This window comes from Falco naumanni, chromosome W, assembly GCF_017639655.2.
Source record: "Falco naumanni isolate bFalNau1 chromosome W, bFalNau1.pat, whole genome shotgun sequence".
In the NCBI taxonomy this organism is placed as follows: Eukaryota; Metazoa; Chordata; class Aves; order Falconiformes; family Falconidae; genus Falco; species Falco naumanni.
In genome coordinates this window covers 8,088,414-8,114,072 of record NC_054079.1, presented here as the reverse complement: position 1 = coordinate 8,114,072, position 25,659 = coordinate 8,088,414, and the positions used below count along the sequence as shown (strand labels likewise).

Genomic DNA, 25,659 nt, shown 5'->3' with positions numbered 1-25,659 from the left:
CAATATATTCTCCTGTAAGCAAGCACCTAGGAGAAAGCTTCAGAAATGACGGGCACCTCACCATAAAAGATAGTGTTACATGTATCTAGAAAGATGCATGAGCATAAAACTTAGATAGACACTAAAATTATGCAAAATATGCTTTTTGGAAAAGGAATAGTCTAAATCCATCAAGACATACTGTGCAAGAGCAACTAGAAGCAGTATTAAACACTGATACAGTATTTGAAGAAGAATGGAAGAAGTAAAATCTATTGAGTCAGTCACTATATTTTTTTCCTAGCTGTGAAACAATCTTAATAAATGAAGTAAGCAAAAAATGTATTTATTTTTATCTAGTGAAATATATGTGGTCCTACTAACTCCAGATTCATGAAAGAGTAGCAGTATCTGACATCACCTTCAGATTTTTGGTTAGGACACTGACTTCCAGTGGACTACTGCCAACCTTCAGCAGGTTTTGCGGGCCATTAAACTTACTGAAATCACTGTTCAGTACATATAGCTCTACACGCTAGCTCCTGCATCCCACTTTGACCACACTCTTGAGTTCTCTAGGCCAATGGCTTCAGTAACCATTACAGGGAAATTAATATGTGAAAAATAAAATTAAAAAATAGCAAACCTAGATGTGCTGCAAAAAGTCAGATAACATTCTTAATTTGAATCAAGTAAATGCTATGGGGGAGCAGGGGGTGATGTCTGTCTTTCTTTCTTCTGTCTTTCAGCAGTCTACCAGGAAAAGCTTTAGCTACTTCTCATTTCTTGCATGTCTTTTTGAAATTAACAATTTTTTGACTCAAAGACAGAATTTTTTAGGATTCTCATGCTTTTCAGCTACAAAAAAAATCTTTTCCTTCCATCAAGACTGTGTGTAAGCAATTGTTTTGTACAAACATGTAAAATATCATCACTGTACTGATTACACCACCAGGATACAGAATTGCTTTCAGTGTTCAAAGTATCTAAGGAAGTACAGAAAGATTAAAAGATATAAAATAAACCACATTGGGGAACAACCCCAAACCTACACTAATATTCACCCACTATTGCATTATCCAAACATTCTGGTATATGTACTTATAGGGTAGTTAGAAAAAATCTGTTTCTAACCTCACATGGGACTTTGAGACCACAAAATATATTGAAAATAATTAGTAAGATTTTAAAATAAGCACTGAACTCTAAATCATCCCAACTGCATCTATGTTTAGCAGAAATGTAATGAATTTTCTTATTGCTGCTAAAAAACCTCTTTGAACAGAAACTGAGAGTTTTCCAGAACTGGAGAGTTAATCTTTCATTGTGCTTTCTAATCAGCAACAACCAAATAATGGAGTAATTCTAGTTCATAAATCCATTACGAGATCTCCTCCCCAAAGTAACTGTATAGGTTTTGGCTAGGATTAAGTTACAACAGTTATTCGAGCTTTCATATACTATTGTTAAACAAAATTGGAGTAGCCTAATTTGCCAATAACATCTTTTTATTGATCAAAAAAATATCAGGGAAGGAGAAAAATGTTAAAACATGGAATATATAAACATGAATAAGCATTGACAACAATGGAAGATAAGTTTTGCGGACATAACAAGGCAGTTCAAAAGACTATAAAATTGGAAAAAAGTCAAACAATAAACTGACAGAAACCTCAGAAACTTAAACAAAAATATCAACAGAAACACTTAAGTAGTTTTATTTATTGCCATGGATTGGTACCACATGAAAGTAAATTCTAAGAAAGCTTTTTCATTTATCCTAACCCACAAGCACACAAAAGAAACGACCACTCTGCCCGAGAAGAGGAAATTGTTTTATACTGTTGAAGGTACAAATAAGTATGATTATTTAAAAAAAGGCTTATTAGCAGATGTTGATTCTGTCTGTCATGCGTCGCTACAGAACCGATCTGCTATTGACTTTTATTGTTAGCAGAGGGACATGGGTGTGAAGACTTTGATGGGTTGTGTTGCATGAATCTGAGTGACCACTCTGAATCAAATGACAAAAGAATACAAAACTTAAAAACCTTAAACAAAGATCTGCAGCAGAGCCAGGGGTGGGATGCCTTTGGTCTCTTCTCACGGCTGGGAAACTTTGGGCTGTGGATCAAAAGTATTACAGGATTTATTATAATTACTTTAACCACCTTATTGATGTTTGCCTTATGTCTCCCATGCCTTTTTTCCTGTATTCAGCGCTTAGTTGATTGTAATATAAATCAGGTCATGGTCACCCAGCTACACACAGCCTTTGCCTCATCGCAACTAACAAGCAAAAAAGAAGAGTAGGACAGAGAATGTCTGAAGAGAGATGTGTGAGAGGAGTATTGAGATCATCTGACCATTACTGATGGGAAATAAGAGAGAGGGGGATAGAGAGCAGGGGTCCTCAAACTACGGCCCACAGGCCGGATACAGCCCCCCAGGGTCCTCAGTCTGGCCCCCGGTATTTACAGAACCCCCCCACCCCCACCCCACCCCCCACTGGGGGTTGGGGGGGGGAAACCAAGCAGCCGCAGATGACCTCCTGCCACTTCATCCACGCGCCGGCCCCCTGTTTAAAACGTTTGAGGACCCCTGGTCTAAAGAGAGATATAGGAGAGGAGGATGGAGGATGTCTGACCTGGCAGGAGATGAGAGAACAGCTGGGTATTGTGAAGGAAAGTAAGAAAGATAAATATGGCTATCTAGTAGCAAATAGGTGTCTGCATGCTTGTAGTGATATATAGCTATGTAACTGCATGAATGGTTTCTGCCCTGAGCCTGGTGGTACATACAGCTGGAATTTGAATCCAGGCTCAGAGATATAAATATGAGCTTCTCTGTACAATGAAGTGTCTCTGGTTGCATTAAAAAAAAGTAAAAAAAAAAGTTACTTTAATACTTAGAAAAACAATTGTGAACATAAGATTTTTTTTTCAATTACTCTTCTGTTTCTAGAAATACACTTTTTCATCATGTGTGTTTTTCAGTTAAGGGGTAAAATGTGGAAACTAGTTGTTAGGATGACAACTGCAACCTAATCTAATTCCAAGCAATTTGAGATAAAATGAAATTCTGAATTTTTTTCATAAATTATAATTGAGTGCTACATATATATAAATGCTAGAACATAACCCTATTTCAATGTGACCAGAATTTAACTTACAACTGCATCAGCATATTGACAGAATACCTTTTGAATTATTTCTTTTTTTTTAGCCTCTAAATTGGGAACAGCTCAAGGTGAAAAGACTGTCCAAATCCTCAGCTGTTGCTTCAGAAGGAATAAGTGTTCTTTGTGTACAGGTGGATTTAACACAGCTGAAAATATGTATTGGGTTAAAAGTCAAATATCTGTCACACCGTCACCACCACCACCACAACCTCTAAGGTCAGTGGGAAAAGTATTCTGTACTCTGTTATAGCAGTGAAATTTCAGCTGAGCTGCATTAGTTTGTGTACTTAACTGCAAATCCTTTGGTGAAAATGAAGTTGTCATAGAAGTTAGACTTTAACCCAAGTAACATACCTTTTGATACCTTGTAAGTGAGAAAGATTGTGTCCCAACAGCATGCCGTTTCCCACACTTGTGCCTACAGTTATACTTAAAATCAGTTTGCATGTTAAGTTTTGCAGGAGCGGGCTGGAAACTAGGACCATGCGTGGCAATCAGTTAGCTGAGGGGAATGTGCTTGAGCTTGTCTAGACAACAATTAACATGATGAGGCATGTTTGCAGAGCACAGGGGAGTGGGAGACGGATGGCGCCAAGGAAAGGTAACACCTTGTTGTTAATTGATGGTAGTTAACCACCAATCAGGGATTGCCTAGTATGCAAGGCTTAGCTTCAAGAACCAATCTGTTTAAAACGCGCACCTTTGGAAAATGTATAAAACTCGTGCTTCTGTACAATAAATTGACATTTGCTTGCATCAAGCTGCGTCCCGTCTCTTCATTCGCCGCAAATTGGTGACCCCGACGTGATGCGTTTAAGGATCTGACGTGAAGGGCTCTCAAATCGCCTATCTGAGCGACATGCAGCGAATCCCACAGAACTTTGAATGATCTGCTGAAAGGAAGCAGGAGCCGGCCTGAAATCCCTCCGGAGTTGAGAGGTGAGCTGTGGGAAATCCATAATGGGGAATCAGGCTTCGTCCCCAGAAAGAGACGTATATGGACTCATGAAGGGTCTACTAGTCAGATCTGGGAGTCCGTGCCTCAGTCTCCTCAAACGGTGAGCCCTATGGTGGTGTTCCGAAGCCTTGGAAGAATAAGGACAGAAAAAAGACAGCTTGTGGAAGAGGGCTGCGTTCCGGAGGAGACGGCTTGGCTGAACTTGCTGCCTGGACCAGGCGGACAACCTAAACCCCGAGGATAACACCTGTATTCATCGAGACAGGTGAGCAGCCAAGAAACTCTAAGAGACTTTGAAAGAATGAAAGTGTGTACATACAGCAGCCAGTTGCATGATGCTGCCGCGGAGGGGAACTCCATGTCGGGAATGCATTTAGCATCTTGGTGGCAAATTCTGACTACTCTTTGCCAAGTGTGGACTATTTCTACTAACGGTGCTAAACCAGAGGAAGCTGTAAATTCCACCGACAGTGCAACTCTTCTCAAGACACCGTCAGCGACGGCGATACTGTCCACACCTCCTCTGCCCCCAAAGCTTCTGTCACTGATTGCAGCGACCCTCACAACACAGGAGCAAGCACGGGAACAGGACAACTCGGACAATGATTCCATTGACACTGATAAACCTTTTGATCCAGGTCCTATAGATCTGGAAAAGGAGCTAGACCTTTCCCCCACCCCCTGGTCTCTCCTGATGCATTGATTGTATTTTTGGGGAGGGTGAAAGGGAGTCTGAGGGATTGGTGGCAGGAATGCAAGTGGGAAACACTTCAGTGATGGGTTTTGGGAGTCGCTATGGCATGTTCAGTATTTTGTCAGACAAATCAACCTGCAGAGTGGCAGCCTGTGCAATACGAGGCTGTTAAAGAGTTAAGCGAAGCAGTGCGGGAAGGGAGGATTCATAATACATTTTCTATGTCCCTTCTTAAAGTAATTGCAGAGCCTTATACGCTCACACTGCATGATTGGAAGTTATTGCTTTGTATGATACTAACTGATACAGTATATGATGTGGTTATTTGATTTTTGTGAGCTATGTATAGTGGCCTTGATTGAAAACCTTAATCGGGGAATTGCTGTTAACTATGAGCAGTTGGCTGGAGAAAATTAGTTGTGCCGATTCTGTGACTCAGGCAAGGTATCCCAGGGACAACTGTTTGCAAATGAAGGAATGGCTATTAAAGCAGTCAGGATGTGGGAGTCTTGCCCACAGTCTTGCAGGGTCCTAGAGAGTCACTAACTTTAATACTAACTTGATTGATTGGCTTCAGAATATTTTGCAACAAGTCGAGCAAGAGGAAGCTCAAGGGTTGCTTTTAAAACAACTAGCTGTGATAATGCCAATGAAAATTGTAAACGGGCAACTTTCACAATCGCAACCGCAACATGTGTCAAATGATTGTAACACAGAACTCATAGCAGACTGTAACTCTCAGGCTGAGTTCTGGAATGCAGCATAACAGATTTTTGCTTCTCTAATCTCTTCTGTAAGAATAGTACACGCTCTTAACTTGCTTAGTAAATTAGGCTGCTAGCTTGCTAAACAAAGTAATACTACAAATACTGTTCTTTTTTTTTCTGGCTTATTAACAGATGTTGATTCTGTCCATCATATGTTGCTACAGAACCGAGTTGCTATTGATTTTTATTATTAGCACAGGGACACAAGTGTGAAGACTTTGATAGGATGTGTTACGTGAATCTGAGTGACCACTGTGAATTAATTTACAAAAGTATACAAAACTCAAAAGCCTTAAAACAAAGATCTGCAGCAGAGCCAGGGGCGGGATGCCTTTGGTCTCTTCTCATGTCTGGGAAACTTTGGGCCATGACTCACAAGTATTACAGGATTTATTATAATTATCTTTAACCACCTTATTGATGTTTGCCTTATGTCTCCCATACCTTTTTTTTCCTGTATTCAGTGTTTAGTTGATTGTAACATAAAGCAGGTCATGGTCACCCAGCTACACACAACCTTTGCCTCCTCACAATTAACAAGCAAAAAAGAGGATAGAGAATGTCTGAAGAGAGAGATAGGAGAGGAAACTGGAGAATATTTGACCTAACAAGAGATGAGAGAACAGCTAGGTATTGTGAAGGAGAATAGGAAAGATAAACAGGGTTATCTAGTGTTTAATAGGTGTCTGCATGCTTGTAGTGATATATAGCTATGTAACTACATGAATGATTCCTGCCCTGAGCCTGGTGGAGCATACAGCTGCGGTTTGTGTCCAGGCTCAGAGATGTAAATAGGGGCTTCTCTGTTATGGTAAAAGTGTTTCTCTTTGCATAAAAAAGAGAGGGAATGAAGGGAATGACCCCAGAGGTATGTTCAGAGAAGGCATGCTATGTTTTGAACTTTTTGACTGAACCAGTTCTTGTTTGGTGTGCCCTTCCACCTATGTATAATGTTAATCCAAAAGAAGATGATATTGTTTACACTTTGAATGTCGATAATTGTCTTTCTGTAGATGTTAATGTAGTAGGAGGCTATGATGGGAACGTGTCGCAGCGGTTCTTCTCTTACCCGGAGTAACAGCAGGGAAAGCATTAAAGAGTTAAATCACCTTGTTTGGTAGGCAGTTAAGAATGCGAGTCAAAATTGCCACTGCTTTTTGTTGTTGCTTCAAGGACATGGCTGTGAGGATTCTGATGGTATGTGCTGCGTGGATTTTAGGCGCCCCATTGCAGCAACATGTTATCAAAATCTGAGAAAATTTCAGCCTTTTTGGCATTCATTCAATCAATTGGCAGTATTGTTTGTTTGCTATTGTCTTGGTTGCTGTCATGTTTGCAAGGGCCCTGCAGAACATGGCAAACCTGGTACTAGCTGTTCAAAAACAAAAAGGGGAAATTGTACAATTTTACAGAACAAAGACAGTGGGTTATTTTGACACTGATAATATGTCTCAGTTGGTTTTTTATTTGTTCTATTACTTATACCTTGTTTTTACTCGTTCGGTTTCAAAGGTTCTTTTTGTGCAACAGGAAGGGGGAGATGCAGGAGCGGGCTGGAAACTAGGATCATGCGTGGCAATCAGTTAGCTGAGGGGAATGTGCTCGAGCTTGTCTAGACAACACTTAACATGATGAGGCATGTTTGCAGAGCACAGGGGAGTGGGAGATGGATGGTGCCAAGGAAAGGTAACACCTTGCTGTTAATTGCTGGTAGTTAACCACCAATCAGGGATTGCCTAGTATGCAAGGCTTAGCTTCAAGAACCAATCTGTTTAAAACGCGCAGCTTCTGAAAGTGTATAAAACCTCGTGCTTCTGTATAATAAATTGACATTTGCTTGCATCAAGCTGCGTCCCGTCTCTTCATTCGCCACAAAGTTTAAATGTAATCACACAGATATCTCACAGTCCACAAAGATACATTACTGCTTAGGGTATTCTTGCAGTATAGCAGGTGCAAAAACAGTTCTAAAGTAATGATCTAAAGAAGTATTTTCTTTCAAGAACACCATTTTTTCACTTCTAATAGATCATACACAATGCAGCATAATCTCTCTCCATAAAGTGTCTTGTGGATAGAATACATTCTGCAAATTTGTATGAGAAATAAATGTTTGTATTTTCACCTGATGAAGTTGCCTAAGCTAAAGGATCGTGACCTAGGCATTGTTACAAAGCTCAAAGATAGTGATAACAGTGATGGAGAAGAGTGATTTAACGTATAGTCGTACAAGACTATTACACTGCAAAAAAGGTATTCATTCAGAGTTGTGGATGTACTGTGTGTTCATCTAACAGTTTATTTGCAATTTAAAAAAAAATTAAAAAAAAAACCCACAAAGCAACCAGAACATTGAGAAACTTTTGTAGTTAACTTCTGCATTTAATTCCAGTAATGATCTAAAGTGTCTGTTCAGCTGTTTGTTTAGTTCTAAGTTTTCATTGTATGCTTTCAGGTTCTTTGAAAAGCAGCAATAACAACTGAACAATTATTTAAAGTAAAACTTTGTTCTACACAATTTCCACTTCCATGCTTTAGAATGGAGGCACAGTGGAACACTCGGCAGTTCTGGGCTCCCCAGTTCAAGAGAGACAGGGAACTATTGGAGAGGGTCCAGTGGAGGGCTATGAAGATGATTAGGGGACTGAAGCATCTCCCTTGTGAGGAAAGGCTGAGAGAGCGGGACCCATTTAGCCTGGGGAGGAGAAGACTGAGAGGGGATCTTTATCAATACATATAAATATCTTAAGGGTGAGAATGTCAAGAGGGTAGGGCCAGGCAATTTTCAGTAGTGCCAAACAACAGGACAAGGGGCAAAGGGCACAAACTGAAACACAGAAAGTTCCTTCCGAATATGAGGAAGCACTTCTTTACCTTGAGGGTGACAGAGCACTGGAACAGTCTGCCCAGAAAGGTTGTGGAGTCTCCTTCTCTGGAGACATTCAAAACCCACCTGGATGCAATCCTGTGCAACCTGCTCTAGGAGAACCTGCTTTAGCAGGGGGTTGGATTAGATGCTCTCCAGGGGTCCCTTCCAACCCTAACCATTCTGTGATTAGTGCTGGAAGAGATGCTCAGGGCAAGCAGTTAGTATATATATACTGTCCCTAGCATTATTGGTTTCCATTTTGCTGCTGTCTAGTTAGTTTTCTCTAGCTTTCATTTCCAATGCAGCAATAGTCCCTTAAAATTGTCTTTTTCAGCTTTTCGTTACAACTATCTTCTCACAGCATTTGATATTTTATATGATACTGTCATGTTACTTCAAAAGAACAGTTATTTTATTTTGGACAAGTAATGATACGAAATGAATTTTAACTGGCAGGTAAAGGTAGTATATTTAAACTGGGATAAACTGGGACAAACTGAGCAAGCATGTTTTCCTTTGCATCTGCTCTGCCACAGTTGATAACCGCTCTTGGCACTGGAATACACATATGCAAACAGTGACTTTTTAAGCTGCTGCAACCTAACTCTACAAGATTTTGCCTACCAGAGTCCATAGGCAAACAATATAAACTTCCACAAAACCAGAAAAGGATGAAAGCCCAGACTTCTGGTATGGCATCAAAACAAAGTCTCAAATTATTGCTTACATATTTACAGTACAAGTCTTCTTTCCAGAGTCTTTTTCTCATTTTGAAGTATTGCCAATATTGTCAGCTATTCAGTGGTCCCAGGCTTTATGCATGCAGTTCAATAGTTTAGTTCTGTGAACACACCCTCCAAGCTTCACACTGAATTGAGAAATTTTTTGATACTGAAAAAAATATATTGCAAAATTAAGACTTTGTCAGAAATTGACTGTCAGCATTCAAGCTAATAGGTTCTGAATCCCTATACATTGTTGGCTAATTAAGATATCAGTTACTATTTAAGACCAGCGATATTAATTTGTCTTCAATGACATACAGTCTACAACTACTCAGACCATTTTTCAGGTAGCTGATAGAATAAGCCTGGGGCCACTCAGTCTTTCAATTAAGATAGTCAAAGCAGAACTGCGAGACTCCAAGCTATGAACCAGCAATCATCAGGGAAAATTTGGTTTTAAGAACTGTCATGCAGTCCAGCCATGGTAAAAGACTCAGAAAGGTCTAGATAGGAAGTAGTTATTAACCATTTGTACAATATCCTCAAACATTGCTTCAGCTGAAATAGCAGCGCTCAGTGAAGTCCACAGCTTCAAAGAAGCTTTTGGATTTTTAAATTCCTCTCCCACATAGCCCAAAAGACAAGACTGTGTTTGTTCTGCAATACTATACACTAGGCTTTTGTGGACTACTCGTGTAAGCGCATCAATGCAGTTCTCAAACAACAATCTTCTGTCTACAATTGTGTTCCCCATCTATAGATTGTCTGAAATTTAATGGAGTAGTTCTCTAAAATTATGACACTATCAGTAACTTTGCATTAAGAAATTTTAGCAATGTCTTTAGACAAGTATTCCTATTTAAGGAAAAATGCTGAGATGCTCCTACATTTAGTTCACAATGCTTAAGTATTCACATAGAGCAATGACAAGGTTTCCTTGACTTATCCCTGTCCCCTCCAAAAGGAAACAAATAAAAAAACCTGGTATCAAACATGTGGTCAGGTTAAAATGAAATATTAATGCTTACCTGAGCATTACAGTGAGGTGAAAGCAATGTATTGCTTCCCTGAGGCCAGAAAAAACAGAATGTACTAATACTTTTAACAGTAACTTTACTAACAAAAATTAAGGTATACATAAAGCTAAACTTTAGCTGAAGTTTTGTTTTCCTGGAGAGTCAGCCTATGGGTGAGGTCCACACCTCCTTCTTCTCCCCAGGAATAATTACTGAAGCATTTAGGATTTTTGGAAATTCTGATTATCTTTGGTCCACTGGAAGTACCATAGCACAGGTCCTGACCCTAGTGCTAGGAATACCAAATGTGGTTTTCACCTCCTGGACCTGGTGGAGAACTAAGTGACTATCTGATTTTATAGAGTTATTTTATAGAATAGAAATATAGGAGGATAAAAATATATGTTGAAGAAAGTTATGATTATTTAGTAAAAGTAGTTGTGAGACCCTTTGTACATTTTGTACCAAGGCCAGAAGAATGGGTTGGAATCATTGTTGAAGCTTAAGTAATAATTTAGGGTTTGAAAGGTTTCTTTGTATCTAACTAGTCTTCTGTATAAAGAAAGTATATTGAGATGTCAGAATGTAGGATTAATGGGAACTGGGGAGAGTCGACTGGAACAGCTTGTAGTTACCTGCCAAGAAACCGTGAACTTTAGTAAAAGGTAATTCCGGCAGGGGGAGATCGCGACCACCGACTCATATACCACCTACCCAAATCGTACCCCAGACCCATTTCTGGACCTTTTTAAGCTTTATTGCGCAGAATCGGATATGGGAGGGGAATATGTTAATGATTTCTGGGAAATGTTATGATTATGCATGAATACTTAATGAATATGTATGATAAGTATTATATATGGTGTTTGATTTTGAGACCTGGCATGCGTTGATCGCGAGAGGACTCGCTCATGCACCCGGCCGTCAATAAAGAAGTGTCTGCTTATCTACATCACATTGGTGTCGATAAGTTCTTCATTCCGAGATTTCGGTAACAGTAGCAGGAGCCACCCACAGCACTGCACTGCTCCCACGCCTTGCCCCAGCACAGCCATCACTGCTGTCTAACCGGACTCACTCTGGCCCTGCCACAGGCCACTGCCACGTCTGATCATATACTCCGCCATTGCTGCCCATCACCCTCAGTCTCTTAGCTCCACAGAAGTCAGGCTTCCTTCTCTTTGATCCCAACAGCTCACCTCTACCAGTGTCTAATCTGGATCCCCATGCTCTCCCTGCCTATCTCAACTTGATCCAGATCACAGGCTATCCCCCCATCTCCGCTATGTTGGGCGCCAGCATTCAAAACTTCAAATGTCCCCTGACACAGACATCATTGCTGTTGCTGCTCATTACACTCAGTCTCATAATCTGAAGGTCCTGACTTTGTACCTCACACAGAGCACCAATTGTCACAATGTTACCGAAATCTCGGAATGAAGAACTTATCGACACCAATGTGATGTAGATAAGCAGACACTTCTTTATTAACGGCCGGGTGCGTGAGCGAGTCCTCTCGCGATCAACGCACACCAGGTCTCAAAATCAGACACCATATATAGAACTTATTCATACATATTCATTAAGTATTCATGCATAATCATAACATTTCCCGTAAATCATTTACATACTCTCCTCCTATATCCAATTCTGCGCAGTAAAGCGTAGAAAGGTCTAGAAATGGGTCTAGGGTACGATTTGGGTAGGTGGCATATGAGTCGGTGGTCGCGATCTCCCCCTGCCGGAATTACCTTTTACTAAAGTTCACAGTTTCTTGGCAGGCACCTACAAGCTGTTCCAGTCGACTCTCCCCAGTTCCCATTAATCCTACATTCTGACATCTCAATATACTTTCTTTATACAGAAGACTAGTTAGATACAAAGGAACCTTTTCAACCCTAGAGTTATTACCTATGTTTTAACAATAGTTCCAGGCCCTTCTTCTAGCCTTGATACAGGACGTACAGAAGATCTCATAGCAGCTTTTACTGTACAACTATAAGTTTCATTAAAAATATTTCTTATCCTCCTATATTTCTATTCTATAAAATAACTCTATAAAATCAGATAATCAAACCAATAAAATCAATTGATCTCAACTCTTTAACAAATCGACAACAACAACACTATCCAAACTAGCCAACTGCAACAAGGTTTTTACCATCACATACCAGTTTAACTTCCATAAGTAGATCCCACGCCTTGCCCCAGCACAGCCACCAATCCCCCACAAGGTTTCAAAAGTTCATCTACTGTCTGTGCTGTTTCTTCAGCCTCTTCAGGCCAGTCCACCCTGCTTCTTGCCTCTGCTATGTCCAGATTCTTCCTTCTCCAGGCTCCTCTTCCAGCCAGCCTCACCTCATCCAGGTCCCCTTCTTCTCCCAAAGCCTCTTCTACATCTGGGGCACGCACTCACTCTACTTTTTCCATATCTCTCTTCATCCAGTGCTCCTCTTCCATCCCTATTAGAGCTATTTAACTACTTAGCAGGAACCAGCCACAGCTGCACACCCACCACCCCTGAAGCAAGCCCACAGCTGTATATTATCAGTGTTAATTAACCCAGCTTCATTCCTCTATAATCAATATCTGCATGTTTATATCAAAAGACAGGGAAAATGATAGCACATTGGAAAGCATGGCATGACATAAACAGTATGGAATAACGGGTGGATACTGTCCTGGTTTCAGCTGGGATAGAGTTAATTTTCAGTAGCTAGTACAATGTGGTGTTTTGGATTTAGTATGAGAATAATGTTGATAGCAACAACTAAAAACATTGGTGTGTTATGTAATGTTTGTACTAAGCCAAGGACTTCTCAGTTTCTTGGGCCCTGCCAACAAGAATGCTGGAGGGGCACAAGAAATTGGGAGAGGACACTGCCAGGACAGCTGACTGGAACTAGCCAAAGGGATATTCGATACCATAGACTATCATCCTGATTATATTAACTGGGGAGATGAGGGGGCCAGGGCTGGGCAACCACTGCTCAGGGAGTGGCTGGGCATCAATCAGTGGGTGGTGAGCAACTGTATTGTGCATCACTAGGTTTTGGAGTTTTTTTTCCCCTTTTTATTACAATTTTATTATTATATTTAAATTAAATTGTTCTTAACTCTTGAGTTCTGCCTTTTTTCCTGATTCTCCTTCCCATCCCACTTGGGGAGGAGAGGCAGGGAAGTGAACAAGGAGCTGCACGGTACTTAATTGCTGGCTGGGGTTAAACCACAACACAGAGATTTAATCATTAAAAACTTACCCTTTTTAGATATTTCACAAATCAGCATATACCAATATACTATTAGCATGGCCTAGGCAGACGCCACCTAAGAATGCTAAATATATGTAAATTTAAACACACATAAATATGTGGAAATTTTTAGACCCAGTAGGTTTTGCCATTTGTAACGCATGCTACACTACCAGATATTGCATCATTCTTTTCACCAAACTCCATGGGCACTTCCTGCCTAAAGCATCAGAGATTGCCTGCCTCACTAATCTTATGAGCTCCATACCAAGTTTTTATGTAGCAGAGGGTCAGAAGATTGACAACACTTACCTAGTCGTTGCAAGTATAACAGGCTTCATGCTAGCATCACCCTGCTGCCAGTAGCTTGATAGAGTTGATGAGCAGAGAAACTTCAGTCAGAACCTTGCAACGGTTACATGTAACGCCAAGGTGGGCATAGTGGTAATTTGGGTCCTGATTTTCCTCTGTATTGGGATTCAGGTTTTAAATGAAACCCAGATCAGAGAAGTTTCACCTCAGCCTAAGTCACCAATAGCACAAATCGGATAGATACACAAGAAGTGAACACTTGCTCTAAAAAACACCAATAAAGCCTATAAGGCTCCACCATTGCATAAGGGTTTTACTAGAGGTTCATTCACAAGGTTAAAACCTGTGTGTTTGTGTCCCAGCTATTTATGGTTATTTAGGTCTCAAATATTTATTGCATATGTGAGTACTGTTAAAGACAATGGAACTTCTTAGGTGTACAGGTCAACTGCTGCCTGGAAAAATGTATGCTTTTTTTAATTATTTGTCAATTCAGAAAAAGTCAGACCCCCGTTTTGATGAAGCTCCTATGGAACTCTGTCTAGACAGTAGAAGCTGGCAGATTTCTTATGAGTTCCCCTTTCTAGCTCTTCAGCAGTCCACCCTGTGGGATGAAAGGAAGACAAAAAGCATAGAAGTTCTGGCTGCACTCGCCCTTGCAATCTTGATTCCTAGGGTCTATAAGCAGTCTGCCCTGGCAGGCCTCTATTCCCATTTGCCATCAATTTTTAAAATATAATAACGCAATTCATACATAACTGATTTCAAAATACCGAAGCCACTGTCCTTCCCCACTTGGCTTTGCTTAGCATTCTCACTAGTGGCAGGACTGTAAAATATTGCCGCAAACATGCAGCTCAGAACAAACAAACAGCAGAGCATACTAATTTTCTGCTGAAGGGAATTATATGCTTCGGCATGTTTTTCAGGACAAGATGGCTTATCATTGTACCTGAACATGCTGGAACTTAACCACACGCTTAAGAGATAGAACTGAAGATATAGTAGCACTGTTCCTCTTTACCATACACACGTATGGCAGTATGGAAGAACTAGTTTCCACACTTATGACTGAAAACCTAACAGAAACCCAAGTGCCCCTGTGCTTCCTACTGGCTGGGGCATCTGATGCATCTGCACAGGACAGGAAACCTATTGTATTGAACTGTTCATTACAAATAAAAGGAGAACTTATAGTTAAAAGACAAATTCATATTTGTTCTATATTTACATAAGAGCTTGTTTTCCAGAACTATATGCAGATGTTATTGAAATAACTCTTTTAAGATAAACTTATGCATATTAATATAGTTTTAAGAGAAACTCCATCCAGCCCCACTGTTTTAAAAAAACAGCTGTTCACATTTCCATTTCAAGTTTGAACTTCCTGACAACACATTTTACACAACCTCAGGAACCATCACCTATGTTTTATTTATATAAATAGTCCAACAAAATAGGCAATATGGATCCTTAATAAAGGAGAACTTTTCCAAGTTTTTAAGAACACATTAACACTGTTTCAGTGAGCTTCCATGCTAATCACAACTGCAATATTCTCTTACAAGTCTTTAGTCATAGGATAGGCATCCATAAAGATATTTGCTTCAGTGAAAAAAAACAAATTTCAGACGTATTTTATGGGAACATTTAAGATACTGATTACATATGTGGTGGTAAAGTTAAAGCTTGCAACAAGAGAAAAAAATGAAAGTAATATTAGTATCATACCTGGCAACTCTGCAGTCTAAAAACATGGAAAAAGTTTAAAAGGTGTAAAATATTGATAAACTGATAAAACTGTCACTGACTACACATGAATTTTCCAAGTACATATTCAGCAGCCAGAAATTAGAGTCATAAATCAAAACAATTCAAATATTGTCTTAACGTGGTGGTGCATCTCACCCCCTCCCCTGTGCCACTCTACAACCTCAGGAATCTCCATTAGGCCTTAGCGTTAGTGTAATGAGTTGGGCAGTTAAGCACCCCTTGACCATACCAAAAACTCTTGCATGGCTACGATGGGGAACAACACTGTCCATAACAGGAACTCCTGTTGCCTGGTCAAGGTAGGGAACAAGAGCAGGGACAATTAGTTATTCCCTGACAGCCCTGATACATTCCTGACCCAAATAGTAGCCTGAGTGGAATGGTACCATTGTTACTGGAATTCTGAAATATTACCAGCTCAGATTACAGCCAGGATGGAAATTTACAGATGACTAAAGCCAATCATCTCGTGACCTTATAAACAGCAGTCCCAAAGCGAGACCCTTTTGAGTTCTCCTGGACTGCAGCAAGCTGCAACCGGCATCTTCCTCTGAGCGGAATGCTGCTCAGAGCTCACAAACTCCCAAGTCTGTGAAGCTAGGAGGACCATCACCGAAAGCTAATGACTGAGCCTGGGCTGATACTCCTGTTCCACGAAGCTCAACCCCTTCACCTGCTGAGAAATGCAAAAGATATTCTACATATTTCATTGAACAAGGGGAACTTTTAATAGGTATATACCTTTGTACATTGATACATATATCTCTATACATCTATTCCTTCACATTTGTGTATGAATAGATTTAGGTACCTCATAGCAAGTATAGTATAAGTGTTACCATCTCAGATCCGTAGTTAAGTCACTGTTGTAGTTTAAATATATCCTATTAATTTAACACTTAAAGTGAATCAATCAGTGATTAAGTGCTGCTAAAACTCTTGTGATCAACCTTAAACTGTGAGCAAACCTTAGACATCCTTTAGATATAAAACCATTGTCCAAGTCTGAAACTAAGATTGGACCTAGCCATATCCAAGCTCTGTCAAGAGTTTAGACAACAAGGGTGTCTACTCTGAACCTCATGACTCAACAAGGAAGGCCTCCTATATCCTTTTATGTCTTTGGTCTGTGTAAATAATTTCAACTCTATTTTAATTCAATTTTCCTTTGTATATTTCATCCATGTAATAGAGTAAACCTTGCCATCAAGCTTCACAAAGTTGCACTCTCACAAATTCATATTAGAACTATTTCACTAATATCTTTGATGGTGATGCTTTAGGCAACCTAAACCACTCACATCCACGACACTTAACCATAGCAGTAGACAAACACTTGCCTGATAGAGTACATTAATCTGACAAGGTCAATAAACTCTACATTAACTGCAAACTGGAGGTCACTGCAAGTTTCACCACACATTTCAGATATTTGAATTTTGAATGCCTCTTCAGATAGAGAAGAGGTAAATATTATCTGAAGGTAATGGGGAGACCCTATTATCCACTAAGCTTTGAAGCTTCCCTTTTGAAGAATACAAAGGATTACCAAAATAAAACTCTGCAAGCATTTATTAGTAGCAGAATGGGAGATAACACTGATTTGTTTAAAAAGCAAAACCCATAAATTAGCATTATCACAAATTAGATTTCCTTCAACACCAAGCCCTTTCAGTATCTGAAAAGAACAATTCTGAAGATACAAGCATGATGGTCAAAAAAATCCTCAGAGTGTACGTGGTAGAAATAACTAGTGAAATGAAATGCATATCCATGGGTCAAAACAATGACAATTAATTGCATACCTTTGAGAGTTAACTAGCAGCTCACAAAAGGACCTGATCACCATTGCCGACAGCTAAGCAAAGACTCATTTCAGTTTGCCCAAAAGCAAGATGACAGGATACTCAAGAAGAGAATGGAAAAGAGCTCAGAACACAAGATGTCAGGTGTAGTCAGATGTCAGCATGTTCTAGCAGACAGAACCCATTTCTCCAGCACTCCCACAGTAACCCTAAGTTACAAGGAGTTACAGTATCAACAGCAGTGTGTCAGCAATAAATACTGTGAAAACTATTGATGAGAAATACTAGGGAAGAATCAAAATCACCTGGTGTAATAAGGTACATTAGCAGCCATTCCACTACAAATTAGATTAGGACAAGAGAGATGAAAACAAACAGTATTATGTAATATTTCCATAAATTATGAGAACAGTTTACACTTTAGGGATACAGAAGAAATATACTGAGACAGTGTGAAACAAGGGTAGATTGACTGAATTCCAGTTTCATCCCATAGCAGAGAAACCAGAATACTCAATGACAAAGTTTGAAAAGTGGTGGAGCTGTCTCTGGGTCATCAGATGCTGAGCACTATCAAGAAGCTGAACATTTCTGAGCAAAATTAAGAGGGAATGATAGCTGTATAAGCTTTTAAGACAATTTGATAAGTATTTTATCAGTTCCCAGACAGAAAGTAAACAATTACCAATTTCAAATAATTCTTAAGTATTAAGTAAATAGAGCTGCTATTTTGGGGTTTTGGTTGGGGATTTTTTTGTTTGGGTAGGGTTGTTTCTGTTTTGTTTTTTTTTTCAGGACATTTTTCAGTCAAAATCCAACAAAACTGATCTTCCAAAAAAACAAGAAAAAACCCCCACCAAAACACACGTACACCCCAAACCCACCTTACAGGAAAAAATAATCAAGACTATTCACCACCAAACATGATTCTCCAGTTCTGCAGGGTGGTAAGACAGAAAATCTTAAGTGTCCTACAGGCAACATGCTCAGCCTTCAGGTAAAGTGTCCTGGTTTCAGCTGGGATGGAGTTAATTTTCTTCTTTAGTGGCTAGTACAGTGATGCATTTTTGCTTTGGTGTGAGAACAATGTTAATAACACACTGATGGTTTTAGTTGTTGCTAGGTAAGGTAATGTTTATACTAAGTCAAGGACTTTTCAGTTTCTCAGGCCTTGCCAGCCAGAAGGCTGGAAGGCTGCAATAAATTGGGAGGAGACAGCCAGGACAGCTGACCCAAACCAGCCAAAGAGGTATTCCACACCATGGGACGTCACACTCGGTATATAAACTGGGGTGTATGTGTCTCTGTCTGCACCACTGTCTGAGGCTGGGGCTGCCAATCATTACTCGGGGACTGGCTGGGCATCAGTCAGTAAGTGGTGAGCAATTATATTGTGTATCACTTGTTTTTCTTCCTCCCTTCCCTCTGGATTTCATTTCTCCCCCCCCTCCCTCTTTTCTATTCTAACCTATTGTTGTTATTATAATTGAAAATAAAGTAAAAATGAAAGAACAATAATTGTTCTTATCTCAACTCTCAAGTTTTACATTCCTTTCCAATTCTCCTCCCCATCCCTCTGGGTGAGGGGTGAATGAACAAGGGCTTCGTGGTACTTAGTTACCAGCAGGGGGTTAAACTGTGACAAAAGGGAGGGAAGCAACAGAAAGCAGCTTTCCACTTAACCACGTTCTCCTAGTCACCTAAAGGCAAGTAATGAAGCTCTCAAAGGCTTTCTGTCCTCTTTGCCTCGAGCAAAAGAATGAACTGTAATTCTAGAGTTTTAAGTGAGAGCAGATAAAAAGTAAAATAAGACAACCCTTGGGTCTTCACAGAGAATCTGACAAGAACACAGAAATGAGCATTAGAAACTCCAGAACTCAAACCACATCCATTCTCTTATCACCACTGCTGCTAAAAACTAGCTTTACAAGTTTTTTTAAAGAACAGCTATACAGCAACATATAATTTCTATTTTATACAAGTTTAGGCCAAATTTCACTAATACTGGCAGCCAGCAAAAGCCACAGGAGCATTCCCACAGTCATCCCACCCCCAGCTGCTTGTTTCCACTCCCACCTCATCCTTTCCTGCACTGGAATAAGCTTTTGCACAGCTGCACCATTACTTTTACTCCAACTTCAAACAATAACAAATGCATTAGCACAGTAAAAGATCTCATGAAGTTCAAATCCATCATACAGAAGGAAAAACTGATCTTTAAAAGTATCTTGTACTCTACGTGTTTGAGCTTTGGGTAAGGCACAATTGCACACGTCTACGCATGGGTATCACACTGAGCAGTACCAAGACTCCACTGAGTGACAGTGAAGACTGACCCTTTAGTATCACTAAATCCAACAAGACAGAAAGTTCCAGATTAGTTATAATCTATTTACTTTGCATAGGAACAAAGAAAACTGCCATACCAGATCAAACCATTTAAGCAGAACCCTACCACTTACAATAACTAATAGTGATAAAAATCAGACATGGTAGAGGGCTCTTCCAAAAAAATAAAAAAATCCAAAAAGCCCGCTCTCAAGCCACAGAGCACAGAAGAGGTAGGAGGTGAATACTACTCTCACAGTAGTATTCAGCATAAACTGGAAGCAGAAAATTTGGTGGCTTATTTAAGCAGACAGTGAAAAATATTAAGTATTATGGACTTGGTTAAAACACAAAATTATATTTTACCTTAGCTATTCTTAGCCAAGGTAAATATAAGCTATAGTTTTTACCTTAGCTACATTCTGACAACATGAACAGTAGAAGAGCACATCAAACCTTGGTCACACTGTGCTTTCACTGTACTTGTGCTCTCTCTGTTCCAACTCCCCTGCCCAGTCCAGTGCTCTGTTAATACATTCATGCTCTCCTTTGAAAGTCACCAAAGATGCTACAAATCGATAGGCAGAACTAAAACTGACAAGTTTTTAATAGTACACCTGTACATGCAGTCAAAACTTGTTTCACAGTGCGTCTCTGGTACCTCCAGCAGGCATCAATACAAGCAGTGATTGCAGAAAATATAGCATAAATATCTACAAAGGTTGTCTTGCAACTGAACTGACAAGTCTGCCATAGCTAGTATATGCATTTTCAAATTCAAACACTTCATTTTCACCCAGTTCACACAGTACATGGTTACTGAGGAGACTAATTGCAGCGTTTCTTGTTTTTCATTTTTATAAAGACAGGGTTATGGAAGTATAACTAATTCTGTACTTGGTGATGTAATAAGACAGCTACACCAATTTCAGACACAAATAAACATCACTTAAATGGTTTGAACATTTTAAGATAACATTGTAAAGATCAGAGAAAAGGAAGTACATTTTGCCTACAGGGATTTGCCCCAAATCGGAAGTTATATCTCAAATTGTAGTCTACCAGCTTGCAGATACATGATTAATAGAAGACCAGTCTGTTATTTAACTTGAAATTTAGACAAAATATGCAAATATCTATAGTGAAGAACAGAAGAGAGTCTGAAAGACAGAAGATGTTACAGATAGTTGGCAGAACATGGCCTTGGGAGAAGGGATAGACACCATAGACATCAAGCTGGGGCATAACAAGATAAACTCAAGGAGAACCAAATAGTTAATGAGACCAAACAGAAAATTACCTGAACTATGAGTGAACTAATTAGCATACTAAAAGGTCACAAGAAAGTGAGCTTTGAAACCATTTTTAAAACCAATGGAATGCAAAATTGGTAGTAAAACTAGCTCACTAATTCCTCTATATGCCAGAATGTCCCTTACCCCTCTTAGGGCAAGATCTGTCGTGTAAATTAAAAGCACAAATAACATTCTCTGATAAGACAGTACAAATATACCTGCCAAAGGAAACAGCTTGAAAGGGTCAAATCTGTTTATTAATGGAGAAACAATGGAGAGATGCAAACACCCCAGAGGAAATTTTGGGCACCACCATACAGGCAACCAACAGACCTGGAAGAGCAAAGAACGCAGTACTGGTAAAGGCTGAATTCAAACCCAGAGTGCAACTGTACTGAATTTGAAAGATGCCTTCTTTTGCATAACCCTGGAGGATGTGAGCCAAAAGTTTTTTGCATTTGAATGAAGAGGGTCCCTGTGGAGGGTCGGCCGAGTAACGACAATCACACTAATATGGCTACATGTTGTCCTCCCTTTATTTAACATTCAGGCTATATTTATAAGTAAAACTAACTGTCCACGTGATTCTACATACAGGTGATTGGATAAAAGTCTCTGATCACACGAACATCCGTATCGCTGATTGGTGAGCATGCTGCAGGAACCTGATCAGGGTGTGCTGACTGTGGTTTCCAAGTCCTGTTCAGCACCTGGCTTCTTTGTGCATAGCTTGTTTTCTTCCTCAAACTGCTTGGTTCAAGGACAATTTAAAGTTGCTCTGCAGTTACAATTAACAGGCCTGGGTTGTCCAACCCAGACAATGGTAACACATGTCCTTGGTCTTTTAAAAATTCCTCTACATTTGAATGGGAAAACTCAACAACTGGATGAAAAGTTAAACTCCACTGAACTGTTACCCCAGAGATTCAAGAATAGTCCTACTTTGTTTGGTAATGTATGGCCAAAGAACTGGAAGACTGGCAAGAACAAGTATACTTCCAGCCAACCAGATCTCAAAAAAATACCCTTAAGAGAATCTGGACTGGGAGTTATTCACTGATGGAAGCAGCTTTATGGACAACAGACAGTGAAAAGGAGGATATGCTGTGGTAACTTTGAAAGATGAAATAGAAATTAAGCTGTTATTGCATTGACTCGAGCCCGAGAACTGCCTGAAGATAAACAACTAAATATTTGTACAGATTCAAAACATGCATTTGGGGTAGTACATACTCATGGGGTCATTTGGAAAGAATGAGGACTTTCATCCTCACAAGGAACTACAATCAAACATGGGAAAGAAATTTTAAGACTCTTACTTCTTTTGGTTTTTGAACTGCATGTATCTGTGATTCACTGCAAGGCTCACCAGAAGGGAAAAATGGATGTAATTAAGGGTAATCGAAAAGCAGATGAAGCTGCAAAACAAATAGCTCTATCAAATTCTATAATGAGAGCTTTAATACTAACTTCTCAATAGGAATCAAGAGAGATTCCAAATTACTCTGAAAGGGATGATCAATTGGCAAAACTTCTGAATTGTACCAAAACTGAAAATGTATGGTGGACAACGGACACTGGACAGATTATAGTTACAGCTCCATTAATGAGGGAATTAATAAAGAGAACTCACCAAGAAGCCCATATGGGAGCTGAAGCAATAGTGGCAAGCATAAGAGTTGTTACGCTGTAGGGTTGAAAATGCAACAACACACTAATATTATCGTGAAACAATGCCTGATTTGTTGCAGAAATAATCCAAAAATAAAGAAAAGACCCCCTCCAGGACAAGATAAGAGGGGACGTGCTCCAGGGAAACACTGCCAAATAGATTTCTCTAAGTTAACAAGATATAAGAGGTATAAATATCTGCTAATACTTCTAGACACATTTTCTAGATAGGTAGAAGCTTTCCCGTGTGGAACCAACAAGGCAAGAGAAGTAATCAGTGTGTTATTGAAAGAAATCATCCCTAGGTTTGAAATACCTGAGGGGATAGCATCAGATAATGGGCCTCATTTTATTACCAAGGTAGTGTAGGAAATTGCCAAGTTTTTACAGTTTGATTGAGACTTACATACACCTTGAAGACCACAGTCTAATGGGAAAGTAGAATGAATCAGACTCTGAAAAGACAAATCTCAAAATTATGCCAGGAAACAAATGAAACTGATAGATGTCTTACCCATAGCTTTATTATGAAACTGAATTACCCCCAGGGTTTGATAAGGAATTAGTCCTTTTGAAAATTTATATGGCAAACCATACCCAGTAAATAGCTTAACAGGGAAAGGTGATCAGATGCATATAAGTGGAAATCAGATACCTACTGAATACATGTTATCATTTGAGTGTATTCTATCTTCATCTCATAGGTACCCAAACAAAAGAACACTCATACCTCTGGACACCCCAGTACATACCTTCCAACCAGGAGATCTAGTCTATATCAGAACCCGGAAAGATGAACCTCTGAAAGAAAGCTGGAAGGTACCATATTTGGTATTATTAACCACACCCTGTAAGAGACTGCGCCCGTGAGACCCACCATCTCCACAGCAGATGTGTTGTCTCAACATTGCTATGGCAGGAAACTCATGCCATCACCACAGTGAAGGATCTATACATTGTTAAGGCAGGAACACAACACCACTACCACAGAAGAGATTTATGTATACATTGTTAAAGGAGGAAACCAACTGACGCCACGGAGCAACGGGGGAGGCTGATCCTGCAAAACTTAACCAAACCCCTGTGCACGTGCCCAGACTTGGGGTCAGGGGGGTCAAGGTACCTGGAGGCCCCTGAAGAATGTTGGGCATGTACACCATTGTCAGGTGGAAGGTGTGGTTAAAGCAGAACAGCTTGTAACAACTTTATAAAAAACAGAACCAACTAACATTGGACAGAACATTCCCCCACCGGAGTTGGAAATGAATCTGACTGTCGGGACACCGCAGACCCAGGGTGGTAGCTATTGCTGTGAACTCTTTCCTTCCTTCCTCCCTTGATCTCTTGCGCTCTCTCTCCCTTTGCATTCACAGATTTATTGTTGGGCAAATAAAGTTCCTTAGCTCTTGACTCCGTTTTGAGTCTTAATTCTGTTCCTGAGAATACAAACAGAACCACGCTCCGGTCTCAGACCGGCACGCGACATTTTAATTGGTGTCATGGACAGAATTTTCAGTGAAACAGAAAGTGCCAGGTTCTTTATGAGAGACTCTTGTGTGTGTGTGTGCCTGAGACATACCTTGGTACGAAGTGAGTGCGGAGTCCAGATCCACAGTTCTGTTTGTCCATGAGGAAAACAGCTGGAGAAGGACAAAGGGAAAGAATCGAACAAGAGACAAGTCTCTAAAGAAGTTTAAAAGTGTGACCTTGTGAGAGTGAAGGAGGGGGGTATTAATAGAGAATTTACAGTGAGGCCCTCTCAGGACAAAATAACCCCTCTTTGGTAAAATGAGTGGCTACACTTTTACAGATGTTCACAATGTTTCCCCCACTGAAGCATGGGGCAGAGATTTATATAAACTGGATGACTTTTTGGGAACCTATCAAGCTCAGTCAGCCCCCCAAGAGCAAGAATAGGCAAAAAATCACTGGTTCTAACTGCAGAGTGTAGAGGAATGAAGGCAGTTCATTAAGGGTTGATCAGCATTGATAACATACAGCTGTGGCCTTGCCTCAGCGGCAGTGGGTTGATTGACATGGATGATGTGCAGCTGTAGCTCATTCCTGCTAAGTGGTTAAATAGCCCTGAGGGGGGAGGGAGGTGTGTTTTGTTGGATAGAGGAGTAGTGGCCTGGCCTCACCTCTGGAGGAAAGTGATATAGTGTGGACAGCATCTGACTAACACTAAAGCCTTGTAGCAGCTTACTTGTTTGTTTGTGCTGCAAACAGCAGAGCATAGTGGATAGGATCATGATATTGCAGAAGGCGGCTAAAAGTAGGCCTGGGAGGGGAAAATCCATAATTTGTGCAGTTTTAGGGGCAAGTTTGGCAGCAGCTATGGAAGATAGGAGGCAAAGATTGTATCAAGATGATTCCTGATGCCAGTAGATTCCTTAAAAATGGCAATTAAAACACTGGGAGAGCAGTTAGAAGAGCTCAAACAGCTATTAGAGCAGGAGAGAAACCAGAATGCTTTGTTAAAAGAAACATTAAGAGAAGAATTGTGGAAAGGAAGTGACTCATTTGGGGAGGTGGAGTCTAAATTAACAGAGAGAGGGATTAGGCAAATATATCCCCAGGGGGATTTACAGAGAGCAAAAGAGGCAGCAGGAAACCCTCCTCGCATGTATCCCCTAATTAAGACTGAGTATTTATGAGACAGACAACAAGGCTTGTCCTCAAATTGTTACTAAAGAGGTTCTGTTTACAGTAACTGAGTTAGCAAGATTAAGGAAGGATTTTGAAAGGACTCCAAAGGAATCTGAAATGGAATATGTTTGGAAAGTGTCCTTGTCAGGAGGAGATGGGATTTTGTTGTCAGAGAAGGAAGCAGAAGGATACTGGGGTACAGGTGTGTGTTTTTAAGTACTGGCAACCATCAGGCCCTGTGGTCATCAACACAGAGGGCAGCGTATTGGGCTGGGGGGACTGAACCCTTTGGAGAGGGAAGGCCCCCCTAACCATAACAGGTATGATGGATCAGCTGGTAGAAAGTGTACAAAAGGCAGCTTGTCTGCAGATGATGTATGACAGAA

At 40.1% G+C, this 25,659-nt stretch overlaps 1 protein-coding gene and 1 long non-coding RNA gene across 3 annotated transcripts in view; both read right to left on the bottom strand.

The window, feature by feature from the left end:
* Positions 1 to 25,659, bottom strand: part of LOC121080575 (mitogen-activated protein kinase kinase kinase 1-like) — a 124,186-nt gene that overhangs the window by 37,569 nt on the left and 60,958 nt on the right. The gene's annotated exons all lie outside the window — the stretch shown is intronic.
* On the bottom strand, positions 3,246 to 8,145 carry LOC121080577. The gene is made up of 3 exons (XR_005825422.1): positions 8,061 to 8,145; positions 4,321 to 4,327; positions 3,246 to 3,259 (listed from the first exon to the last, which is right to left on the bottom strand). It is a non-coding gene; the product is annotated as an uncharacterized LOC121080577 (long non-coding RNA).